Genomic DNA, 12778 nt, shown 5'->3' on the forward strand with positions numbered 1-12778 from the left:
CAGGTTTCTAGCTGGTGAATCTTGACCACAGGCTCAGGGTCTAACTAATCAGCACATTTGGGTTAGGAAGGAATTTTCCCCCAGGTCAGATTGACAGAGATCCAGAGGCGGGGGTGTGTGGGTGTCTGGTTCACCATCCTCTGCAGTGAGAGACATAAGTCACTTGCTGATTTGAACTAGAGAAATAGTGGATTCTCTGTAATTTGAAGTCTTTAAACCATGATTTGAGTACTATAGTAACTCAACCAGAGTTGGGGTCTATTATAAGAGTGAGTAGGTAAGGTTCTGTGAGCCTTCTAAGTGCAGGAGGTCAGACTAGATTATCATGGTCTTCCAGCCTTAAAGTCTATGAGTCTATCCATAGTAGTTATAGTTAATGTCAAAAAGAGTTTTGGATGGGAAATTGAACTTCATGCACTATGGTTTAAGCAAATCTGTAACCATAGATTATCCTACATCTGCCAATTGGCATGTTCTTGCATCTTCTTCCAAAGCATCTGAGGCAGGCAGGCCACTGGTGTAGACAGAGATGGACAATATATGTGATCCAATCTGGCAACTCCTATGTTCCTATTTAATTCAGTAGTGATTAAATTAAAATAGCTGGCTTGAACATTGGGATGAACCTTCTCTTTAGTGCTCTGTTCACTTTAGTGATACTCTCATAATAACAAAAGGAAATTTGCTTAAACGGGACAGTTAAGTATCTTAAATCCTACATATGGTTTATTTTAAAAGTGCTGTAATCTGGTAGGATTACAATCTACTGGATCGTAAACATATATGTGTTTATTTTAAAACATTCTGTTCCATTGCTCAAAAATATTCATCACTTTTGTTGCACTCTCAAAAAATGCGTAAGCTCCCTATTGTTTTGGTGACAGCAGTTTATCTGCAAATCTTTCCCCACCATTCTGTTTTCCCAAATTTTTTTAAAGCTGCTGTTTTACATAAATATTTTTCTTGTATTTAGCAGAGGCAGCCAACCAAAAGGCAGAATCTTATTCCAGGACCTGAGCTGACATCTTTGATGATGCTGACACACAAGCAATGAAGTAAATGATGCAGAGTCACAATGACTAGTGCTTCATAATAAACTCTGGAGATGGGCCCAACCCCAAAATCTCATAATCTGAATATCTATGAATTATAGAAATATCTGAATCTGCAGCCATATTTTAAGGCTCCAGTACACTTCTTACAAACTCAGGGTAAAATACCAATGTTAGTGACATGAAAAGGGACAAACCTGATTGAGAAACAAATACACTTCAAAGAGTTTTCAAAACAATGAAGGGATGACAAAGCAGCTAAAAACTATTCTCAAATACTTAGTAGTATCCTCTTCATATTAAAAATTAAGAGCTCAATTCTATCACTCATACTCACTTTGAGTATAATATCATATTGTACATATTGTATCGATGAAATCCAAATGGACAACTAGCAGAGTAAGGTTTTACTGAGTGTAAGACTGGACCTAATTAGTCCTTAAAAGGAGAAATGTTCGTGCTCAGGACACAGAATGACAATGTCATGTTGATTTTAGAGGGCTCCTTTTAAAAGTTTTTCCAAAATTGCTCCATTAAAATCTTAGGAAAATCTTTTATCCCATGTTAGATTATAGTGGTAGACTCTCTGTTTATTCCTTCAAAAGGAACAGAATGTAAGTCCTCATGTCTCGTCATGTAGGAAGCACTTAAAATATCCAAGGCTGACTCTGAAACAAGCTTTCAAGTACTGAGAAGATTTGCCAACCCCATTTGAATTTTTCTTGAGGAAAGTATTCTTTTATTTACGCCCTCCCTGCTTCCTAGAGTGGATAAAAATGGCCTCAATATTCTCATGGGAAAAATGAGCATTCCCCAAAAGCCTTGGAAGATATAGCAAAAAAACACTGCTTCTTGCCAAGAATAAAATTGAGAAAGTCTGAAATGTTTAGAGCTTCTGATTAAACCTTCAGTGGTATGTTTCTCTTAGACAAAGCATTTGTCATAAGTAGCATGTCTGCTAGAGTATGATTTATGCCACTGGACTGAAATTGGCTGAATAATTTATGCTGTTTATTGTTCAGTAAAGATTTTTTCAAAAAAATAAAATAGAACAAGCAATGTAAAAAATGGAAATAAGGAAAAATATGTATTATGGAATGTTGGTAGTCTTGAGGAAAAAATTAATTTTTCCATGTTGCAAGTTAATGAAATGAATCTGAGGGTAAAATACGCCTTATGGAGGGGGACAATTCTAATAGGTGAACATTGTCAGCATTTTCAATGAAATCAATTGGCTAAGAAAAGCTGCCAAATAAGTGTGAAATGAGGTAAAATTACTAGGGAAACACTTTCTTTTAAGGTACTTTGCTTTGTTCCTTGCAGCAAAAAATTTAATTTAAATGCTGAAAAAGAAATGCAGCTATATTGATTTAAATTTGCTAAGAAAGTCTTGGAATCCTCTTCCACAGTATAAGTGCATAGTGTATTTAAATGGGTGGAGGGGTGCGCATGTGACTAGATAGACTGTATATAAAATATACCTTCAGCTTTTCTACTGTTTATGAGTAAATGACAGTTTGTTAGAACCTACTACTATATGTATTAGCATAAAACACATACTTTGAATTGTCAGTTTATAAAATTTTCAGAATGTATGATTATGGTTCTGCTCTTACGGTAAATTTTTACACAGCTTATATGATTTATCATATGCACTGAAACACTGGTTTATATTAACCCATTTTTTTCCTTTTTAACACACAAATTTAATACCCAGAACCTATTGCAGAGGTAGAGTTAAGGACAAAAGGATAGATGGATGGATGAGTATGCAGAAAAATACATGTGGCTCAATTCAGCTGAAACTATTCCTCAAATAACTCACTCTATGCTGTAGCAAAAAATATTTGAAATGTTTACAGGCTGCATGATATCTGTGTTTGACATATTAAAGCAGACTCCTATCAGCTGCTCAATAACCATTCCAGTGAAAGTCCTTAAAAGAAATCAAGCGAAATCACCGCCACTAGTCTGCTGTGCTGTTTCTAATTTGAAGGCAAATTCATCTCTGACATATAGCAGATTCTGTGCAGGTGAAAGCAAGCCCCTCACTGCTCCTCTCTCTGCCAGTCAAATTATGTCATCAGTGAAGGATCACTGGTTTTTAATGATACAGAGGCCTCCATACTGAGAAGCAAGTCCTAGCAGAGCAATATGCATAGCCAATAAAATGGCTGTCACCAAATTACAATTGACACTTAACATCACTAAATCTGTAGTGTAATTCCTTGTGACAGTTGTGTAGGTATATTAGAAGAAAATAATTTACTTCAAACCCAGCATGTAAGACACATTTTCTGAGTGTAATTCATGTCACATTTACAGTAGCCAAAGCAAGCAGTCTCGAGGCAACCTTAATCTAGGAAGTGATCATAGATACTAACATGTTCATTGAAGTATGATTATTTATGCTTGCAATAAACAAAGCTAGAGCAGTTGTTCACTGTAGGTTTTAATTTTTATTGGGTGTTTTAATTGTTATTGGGTTTTAAATGAATATTAGCCTCTTTTGCTTTAGGGAGTAAGAAAACTATAAATACAAAGCAACATTTTAAATGGCAAACTGGCATCAGCTAAAAACATCTCGAAATTTTTCTGAACCAGGAGGACCCACATCTATGAATGTAATTCCTTATTCTATCCCCGCTCCCTTATAACCCATGACTGAATATGAATTTGAACTTTGAATTTCTGCATGCTCCTGCATGTATTACAGCATTAGCATCCATTATGTATATTCAACTTTGGAAATACTAGTAAACACAAGGAGCATCAACAGCAGTGTCAACGTCCATATTTCTTTCCTCTTGAAGTAATAATGTTGTTGAACAAAAGGTTTCAGAGGCAAAAAACACTTTCTTCTGGATTTCTTATTTTGATACATTCATCTGGAGCAGTTCTGCAGAAAGCACCTTCTCTGGCCTTATAAGCATATATAAATGTGACAGAGTTAAAGGTCTCCACTCTTCAGAATGAAGTGGTTTGAATGTCTGGCAAAATGGGACTGCAAAAAATTCATTCCAACTTTGTCTCTAGGCAGTTCACCTTTGGCCCAGTGATGATATGAGTCTTTCAGCTGATGGGGAAGACATAATAAGTCAGGTCAGGGAGTCTTTAGAAGGCAGAGGCCTATTTGTTAGCAGAATGAAGCAGGTGTAGTATTCTGTGCTCGATTAGCTCATCCAGCAAGATAATTACCTCATAGGAAGCCCTGAAGGTTACACATCAAACGCATGAACTAGAGAACCAATCCTGCAAATAGCCACTTATAAAGTAGGCTTAATGTAGAAACCCCAAATTTAAAAACACAAATCAGTGGGCGACAATCTTCCCATTCTTTAGCACTCTTATTAAAAAATTTCCCACAGCTGCAAACACATTAGAGAATTAGGATTATGTTATTGCTCTTCTATGTGAAAATGAGCAATTATTGTACTTCTTTCACAAATTGTGTTTCCCCCTTTTATTGTCTTTCTATTTACAAACCAATAAACAAGAAAACAAAATTAGTTTCCAGTACAGGGATGTCCTTCTGCTCTGCCCCATCACTTAAAACCATTACGGATTGTCCATGAAAATGACGTACGATTGGTAAGTAGCACTAAGAAACCACAAATATATATGACTTATTTTTTTAAAGTGCAATCAGTGCATGCATGTTGCCACACTTTTCATGGATGCTCATGACAATGAAAGGGTCATTGTTATAGTGAGTCAGGTTGCTAGAGTGCTGCAACTGCTGCTGTGCTCAAGAGACCTCAGTGTCAGTGAACACAAGCAGAATCCCAGGCCTGCTCAGCTCCAGTTGGGATCCCTTTTGAGTGCACTAGGTCAGCAAAGATAACCTAGAAAAATTCCTGAGTGCCATTGCCCCTTAAGCGTTTTAGTGACAGCATCATGGAACTGGTTAGATTTTTGGCAGGGCTCTGAGGCTGTGCATACGAATATGTATGAGAACCTTTCTCTTTAGAGCTGTTGCTCCCAGAGCCCCTTAGTGACAGCATAGGGTTGGTTACATTTAAGCAGGGTTCCTTTAGTGCTGCAGCATCCAGTGGCTGTCATTGTGGGCATCAAGGTCTAGGAATCTGTATGTTAAGATACTCTCAGGATGAATGTTTAAATACTAGAACTGGAGTGGGAATAATGCAGGATTCAGTTGTTGGTTTTTCACTATCTAGGCAGGCAGACCAGTTTCAGGCAACACTTCCATTTCCCCACAGTCCTTGGAAAGATATAGCTTCACAGTGCCTGAAAGAGATTTGAAATGAACATTTTTAGACTGAATTCTGGGAGAATTTTCTTTGCATTTTAGGAAATCATAGGAACACACACAATTCTGAAATGAGGGTACCTCAGTTGATATAAAGGAGAGAAAGAGCTGCTGCCAGGACATTCTTTTTAAGGGGTCCTCAACTGCAGAATTCACTCCTCTGCCTGAATCGACCAGAGTACAGATCCAAACATCTTTAGGCCATGCTTCCTGTCCCATGTTTTCTCTCAAGCATTTGGTCGGAGGTGATTTTTTCTCTGCTAGTGTCTTTGTATAGAGAATAGCAGTCCATTGTATTTGAAATTTTAATGTCACATTAAATTACATCAGGATGTCTAGACTAGGGATGGCACTGAGTTCTGTTTGGTTTTTTTTTTATCATTCAAATAAGCAAATATTAACTAATGAACCTGCCTTCCAGAACTGTAACTCGCACTGAAGCCAATATTAAAAATATTAATTTCAAAGTGTCCAAATCGTACAAAATAAACACATTTCATTTTTTTGTCTAAATATAGTTTGAAAGTTTCCATTCACACAGAATAAGTTGGTACTAGATTTAGAAAGTCAGCCTTGTGGATAAGTACACCAAAATATATGTATTATTCCTTGGCAGGCGCTGGCTAAATCACAAAGAAGAAGGCGACCAAACTCCAATACAGGATGCTTATGAGTTGTCATCACTGCTCTGAGGTTATTTGTTCACATACCTTCACTGTAAATGTCGGAATGATTTGGAAGAAAGGGCTGTAGGGAGACAGAAAGAATGGGTAAAAAGCCAAAATAATGCCCCTGAGACCTCTTCTCATTTTAGGGGTGCTACCTTCACAGGTTAAGACAGGTTAAGTCTGTGCTACCTTCACAGGTTAAGTATTACTCTAATGCTTGGAAGTTGGAACTTTGCACTGTAAAGACACAAAAAGAAATAAGATGCACAAGAGACTGTCTCAGGAAAGACAAATGAAAACTAATTATTTATGAGCTGATAATGCAGAGGAGTTTAATCGTTGGCAATCATTGGAGAGCTTGGCCTAAATCTTTGACAAACTTGTTAAAAAAATCCAAAATCACTGTTTTGAAAACACATATTAATATTTTTATTTGTGTAAGCTTGTGATTAGCCTGGCATATACATGCAAACTGATGAAGTAACTTAACTGACAGCAGGTGGAATCTAATCTCTCAGCCTTCCAGTGCTGCCAAATAGGGTCATATCATTTCTGCTTTCGAACCTAGGCTGATTTGTCACAGAACACATGGCCTGTTACCTCATTATCTTACTTCTTTGCTCAGATTTATAATATTATTATAAGCGAGACTTTGGAGATTTCTAGTGTCAATAGTCTCTTTTTTGAAGAATGTTTATCATCTGCTGTCAGGGAGACAGTCTAGTGTATATATACATATAGCTCTTATTGCTTCTCTGCTCTATTTTCCTCATTTAAAAATCATTCACAATCTAAGGCTGACACATCTTGGCTATCTACCTATTATATTTGTAGAAGTATTTGTAACCCCACTCTCTCCATGCCCTGATACAGCTATTTTTCCCACAATTAGCTCTCTAACTCAGATAGTGCCTTGCCCCTGTTTTAAAAGCAAATACATTCCATTCTGATATTCTTTACTGGACTTCCACGGAAACCAAAATTGCTTTAACACAAGCTTCTGAGGCCACATCAAAACCTTACACAAGTGTAAAATGGGAATGCAGATGGCTGACTTTCTTTTCACTTTTACAGAGCCAGAGAGGCAGTAGGGCAAACGGCTAGAGCAAGGCACTGAGAGTTCCAAGATTTGGATTCTAATGCTGACTCTGCCATTGACTTGCTTTCTGGCTTAGAGCCCAATAACTGTTCTGTGGTTCCATTTTCCCATGCCTAAAATCGGGATACAACACATACCACTGTCAATCGCTTTCAAATCTTCAGATAAAAGATACTATGTAAGTGTAAAATGTTGTTAATATTTTATTGATTACTTTAGGCAAAATTCAGACTTACAGAAAATAGTTTAAAGAAAAGGAGTACTTGTGGCACCTTAGAGACTAACAAATTTATTTGAGCATAAGCTGTTAGTCTCTAAGGTGCCACAAGTACTCCTTTTCTTTTTGCAAATACAGACTAACATGGCTGCTACTCTGAAACCAGAAAATAGCTTATTCCTAGTAGTCTGTGAGAGCTGTGCATTTTCTAATACAAAAAGGGGTGACATTTGCCAAGAAAAAACAAATTGAGATATTCTCCTTTCCAAGGGTGATCAAACTTGAAAAAGAAGAGATTATAGTTGAATATAGTCCTAGGAAGATTTCATTCTATGTGCCTAGTCATTGTATGTGCCTAAATGCCTTGCCTTGTCTCACACATCTGAATTCATGAGGCCAAATTCTACTCACAGTTGAATTGGTGTAAATCTGGAATATCCACTCTGACTTCATTCAGTCACTATAATAATCTATGCCTGCTATACCCAAACCAATAAAACATCCATATGCCTGTTATAAATTTAGAGGGAAAATTATGACCACCAAAAATAATTTAAATGGTATATGAGCCAAATTCTACTCTCACTTACGATGAGATAAATTGGAGTGGCTATCAAGGCCAAATGCCTCTTGAGTTCCAGTGTGCAGGTGGGCACATATGTTGTTACATTCATTGATGAGGTGTAACTTACTTCCCCACTACACCATATCTGCCCTTTTGGCCAACGTCTGAGAATTGGATAGAAGGCTAAGACATTCCTAATATCTTTGGGGAACAAAGAGCTGAGGCACTAAAGGGCAGAGACTATAATTCTGCCTGGTTCTTTTTGCAAACAACTCAAAGCAGTGGAAGATTCCTTGCACGCTACTTTACCCCACTGTGTACCTCCATTAATGTTAGGCAGAATCTGTCCCAAAGATGCAAGAATAATTTTAATTAATTGAACTTTTAAAAGTTTTTAGGTGTATTGGTAGTCTATAGTAAAAAGGCAATACATCATACAGATCATGACCTACCATGCAATTCTAACTTAAAACACTGAATAAAAGTAAAATAAATCTGGTAATCAAACATAGGATACTATATCAATGTCAGGACTAATAATAATCAATAACAGAACTCTGACTTTGAGGGATAATATTTGACGTTCACATTATTGCTTATTGTAACATTGCAACCTGAAACATCACAGCCCAAGGAGGAAACATAACTTTCACTTCATGCTCATTCAGATCACATCTGAGGCCTAATGACCTTCTCCTAGCTGATTAAGGTCTAAAACAATAGGCCAATGTGACCATTATTATATTTCTACTACAGTGGACATTAAGGACTCTCTTTCCTAGGGAGACATCAGCCAATAGTTCTTAACTAAAACTACAGCATAAGGAAATGAATTCTGGTATCTGACAAAACATGCAAGTAAATGACTTAAACACATTAAAGGTAATTTAATAATTAGGGATATATCTTAAAGGAGAAAAATGTGACCACACAAATCTGGGAGTGCTTTAAAGTACAGAGGTGGAAAATTCAGATGATGAGTATCCAAGAACCAATATTACAGGTTAACTTTAACAGTTTTCATGTCTCTGGTTTCAGAGTAGCAGCCGTGTTAGTCTGTATTCGCAAAAAGAAAAGGAGGACTTGTGGCACCTTAGAGACTAACAAATTTGTTTGAGCATAAGCTTTCGTGAGCTACAGCTCACTTTATCAGATGCATCCGATGAAGTGAGCTGTAGCTCACGAAAGCTTGTGCTCAAATAAATTTGTTAGTCTCTAAGGTGCCACAAGTCCTCCTTTTCTTTTCATGTCTCTGATGTTCATCACAGCCTATTGGAAATTGTTGAGGAGCAGTGCAGCAAGAGAATTTGCATAGACTCTGTGTGCATTTAAGATAATAAATAGCAGCATCCCAATACTTCTCTTACATCCCTGTGTTCTATCCAACCCTTTAGGAACAATAAAGTATTTGGTGAAAGTAAAGTCATATTTTCTTTCAGATGTTACAGAATGTACTTTGTATAGTCTGGGCATGAGGGTTAGGATATATCTAATCCATAGCTGAATGTGTCAGACAGTGAATCAGCCTTCTCTGATCTGATGCAATATTGAATTACTGGACAATATGATACAAAATAAGCAGACATCTATAGAGTTTCTACTCCATGATAGGAGCAAAGAGAGAGAGAAGTCTTTTGCCAGTGCTAGTTTCCTCCAAAACCTGGGAATAATATGCTGGATTTATGATTCTATTACATTACCTCTGGAAAATAAGGAGCTATAAATATTATTAATCATGTTTATTACAGTAGTTGCTAAGTACCAGCCAAGTATGGTACCCCATTGTGCTAGACAATATACAAATACAGAATTGCAGACAGTCCCTGCCCTGAAGACCTTACAGTCTATACAGACAAGACAGAGACAGGGTTGGGGAAGAGGTAGAACCACACGAGTGACCATTGTGATGGCAGCAATGGCATGTACTTTTTTGGTGGGAGAGGGGTTAGTTAGTTAGATTGGCTAAACTGAAAGAAAAGTGAAGCAGGGGGACAGGGCAGGAGAGAAGAGCATGAGGGGCAGGTGTGGAGTGAAACTGGGGTGAAGTGACTGGGAGGAAGAAGAGTGGAGAGAGAGGGTTGGAGTAAAGAGCCAATCAGTACAGGGCAGAGGAAGTCCTGTCAAATCTGCAGAAATTTTGCTGAATTTCTGAAATCCCCTCTCATCTGGCTTCATTTAATCTCCTCTCTTTCAGTGCAGCAGTACCTGCTGTGCCTTCTTCAGATGCTCTTACCTAAAGCCCTCAGTAGATTTTCCACAATACAAACATGCAATTAGTCAGTGATGCCAGAAATATCATGATCAAATTTTATTCAGAACATCCTTGTTCATCTAACAGAACAGATATCTTCACAATATATTAGCATCAAGTTATCAACTGACAACATTTGGACCCATTTTAGTTACATATTATCTAAATCTCTGCATCTATTACAGGGATATTCACAAGAGTCTTATATTACGGAGGCCATATTGCTTCAAAATGACAGTCAACCTCATAGCTCAGACAACTGCCTCATGCAGTAGGTGGCAGCATTCTAGAACCTTCTGTATCACCAATTCTATTTCTTATGACAAAGCTTTGTTTTTTTCTTTCATCCATCTGCAAATATCCCTGAATGTTCAATGTTCCCTAGATTGTAAGGAAAGACTTCTGTACAGCAGATGCTCAGCATCCAGTCAACTGAAACTTCAGAAACACCAAAAGCAAAAGAATATGTCATGTACCTACCCAGCTCTCTCATTTTCATGTTTGTTTCCTCTTGTTATCTGGGGCTAAAGCACCCTGGCCCCAGTCCAGAAAGCATTTAAGCATGTGCCGATCTTTGAGCATATAAGTAGTCTCACTGCTTTGCTAAACTGGGGGCAGAGGACTCAGCACCTTGCAGGATGGAGCTACTGGAGCATATGAAGGGTGAAACATAAGGAATAATTTAAATCAGACATGTGGGTTTGTACCTTGACCTTCATAAATGAAAAGCAAGGGTTATACTCATTAGCTTATATAAAACTGGTGATAAAATGCCCTCCTATATCGTAAAGGCCAGAACCCTCCTATATGCCATGATATGGACAGATATTTGAACTCTTAGAAGGCCACAGTAGTGGGTAAGGTGAATGCATTTCCCTTGAGTTCATACAACATATAATATTTCATCTAGAATCTGTTCCTATAACTCTCACAAGCTCAGAATAGGGATCTAAGTTGCTATGGCTCCAAAAACTGAATAAGATGAAAATTTTTAAAAAAAGATAAAGTTAGAGTACAACCCTGAGAGAAAAACATCTTTATAATCATATGTAAAAGTATCCAAAGCAGTTCAAGAAAGATTTTTAAAGCACCTTTCAGATCATGTGAAATAAGGCAGCTAGATGGTGGGGATAGAGATGAAATGGAAGTATTTAAAAATCATTTCTTTTGGAGGTTTCTCGTAAAGTTCAGGGAATCCTCAGACTTGTTGTTTCAAATAATGAAGGTGAATGTTCTTTTATCTAATCCACACTTTTGAAATCCAATTTTTCTTCTTGACCTATTTATTTCCCCAATAGTTTTATAATTGATTATTTTTATTGCTCTTTCTTGCAAGTCTAGCTCTTCATTTCTATTGTGGATCTGATCTTTGAGTGATGCAGGTAGTGCCCCAAGTGTTTGATCTTTGACCTCTACTCACAGTCTGTTTTATGTAGAAAAGCCCCTTGATTATTGCCATTACTTTCTTTAACCTACTTTTTCACCTTGAAGTGTAAAGGGTCACAGCTAGGGCCTGGCTCTTATTACAGTCTTTAAGATGAAGCATATAGTATGAAAAGAACTCTGTTTTTATTTCTTTGGAATTATTGGCTTTCAAGCCTTTGAATTCATGAAGATAATTACTGTTTTGGCCCCTTTTTGTCTGATATTTGATGCTGCTGAGTAGAATAAATTACCTATCTAACAAGGATAGTTAATTGATAGTTGCAAGCCAATATGCATGCTCTATGCTAACTCCTTTATTATTTTTTTAAACCTCCATGTGAACTATCGCCACATAGAATGTCTTATTGTTTTAACCCTTCCCCTAGAATACAACTTGGTGAGGACTATTTAATTTTTATTATTGTAAGCTGCACTGGGATTTAAAACATTTGTGTGTGTGTGTGTGTGTGTGTGTGTGTGTGTGTGTGTGTGTGTGTGTGTATTAATACAGGGTTTACATATATTCCGTGTACGTATATCAGAGAAAGAGATCTATCTAAATAGATATTCTCTTTGTTTTTCTTCTACCAGCCCTGGGGCCTGCTTCTGGATTTTATTTACACCAGTTCTCCACCGGTGTAATCTCCAGTAAAACCAGTGAAGTCACCCCTGATTTACACTGGTACAAGTGATCTCAGAATAAGGCCCACGATTGTTATCTCATCAAGGTGACCCCAGATCCCATTAAAGCTTGAAGTTAGAGCTGTGCAAGTTTGAAAAACCCATGTCCATATCAGGTTAATTGGATCCAATCCCAGGAAGCTTGCCAGAATTCAAACTGAGCACTGAAGTTTCCATAAAGTATCTGTACCACCATGACAGCTTCCTATAGATTTGTTTCATGAACTTCCTTTGAAATGAATGTCCTTTTTTTTTTATTAAATATGTGGAACTAAAAGTACTTCAGAGGTAAAACATTAGTGCCAAATTCCACAGATAATTGTTAAATGTGAATGAAAGCTTTTAAGAGTGTAACTCCAGGAAAATTACCCCAAAGTAATTTAGTAAATGCTATGAAACATAACATTTGTGTATCAAAAATGCATTTTGGATGCCACATGAAGATTGCACTATTGAAGTAATTACCTAATATTTCCATATTTATAACAAGCATCTGTCCTAAGAAGGTTACTGGCTTTCATGTTTCCCAAAATGAAAAAGTCTCACACTT

The sequence above is a fragment of the Dermochelys coriacea genome, chromosome 5 (genome assembly GCF_009764565.3).
Source record: "Dermochelys coriacea isolate rDerCor1 chromosome 5, rDerCor1.pri.v4, whole genome shotgun sequence".
NCBI lineage: Eukaryota > Metazoa > Chordata > Testudines > Dermochelyidae > Dermochelys > Dermochelys coriacea.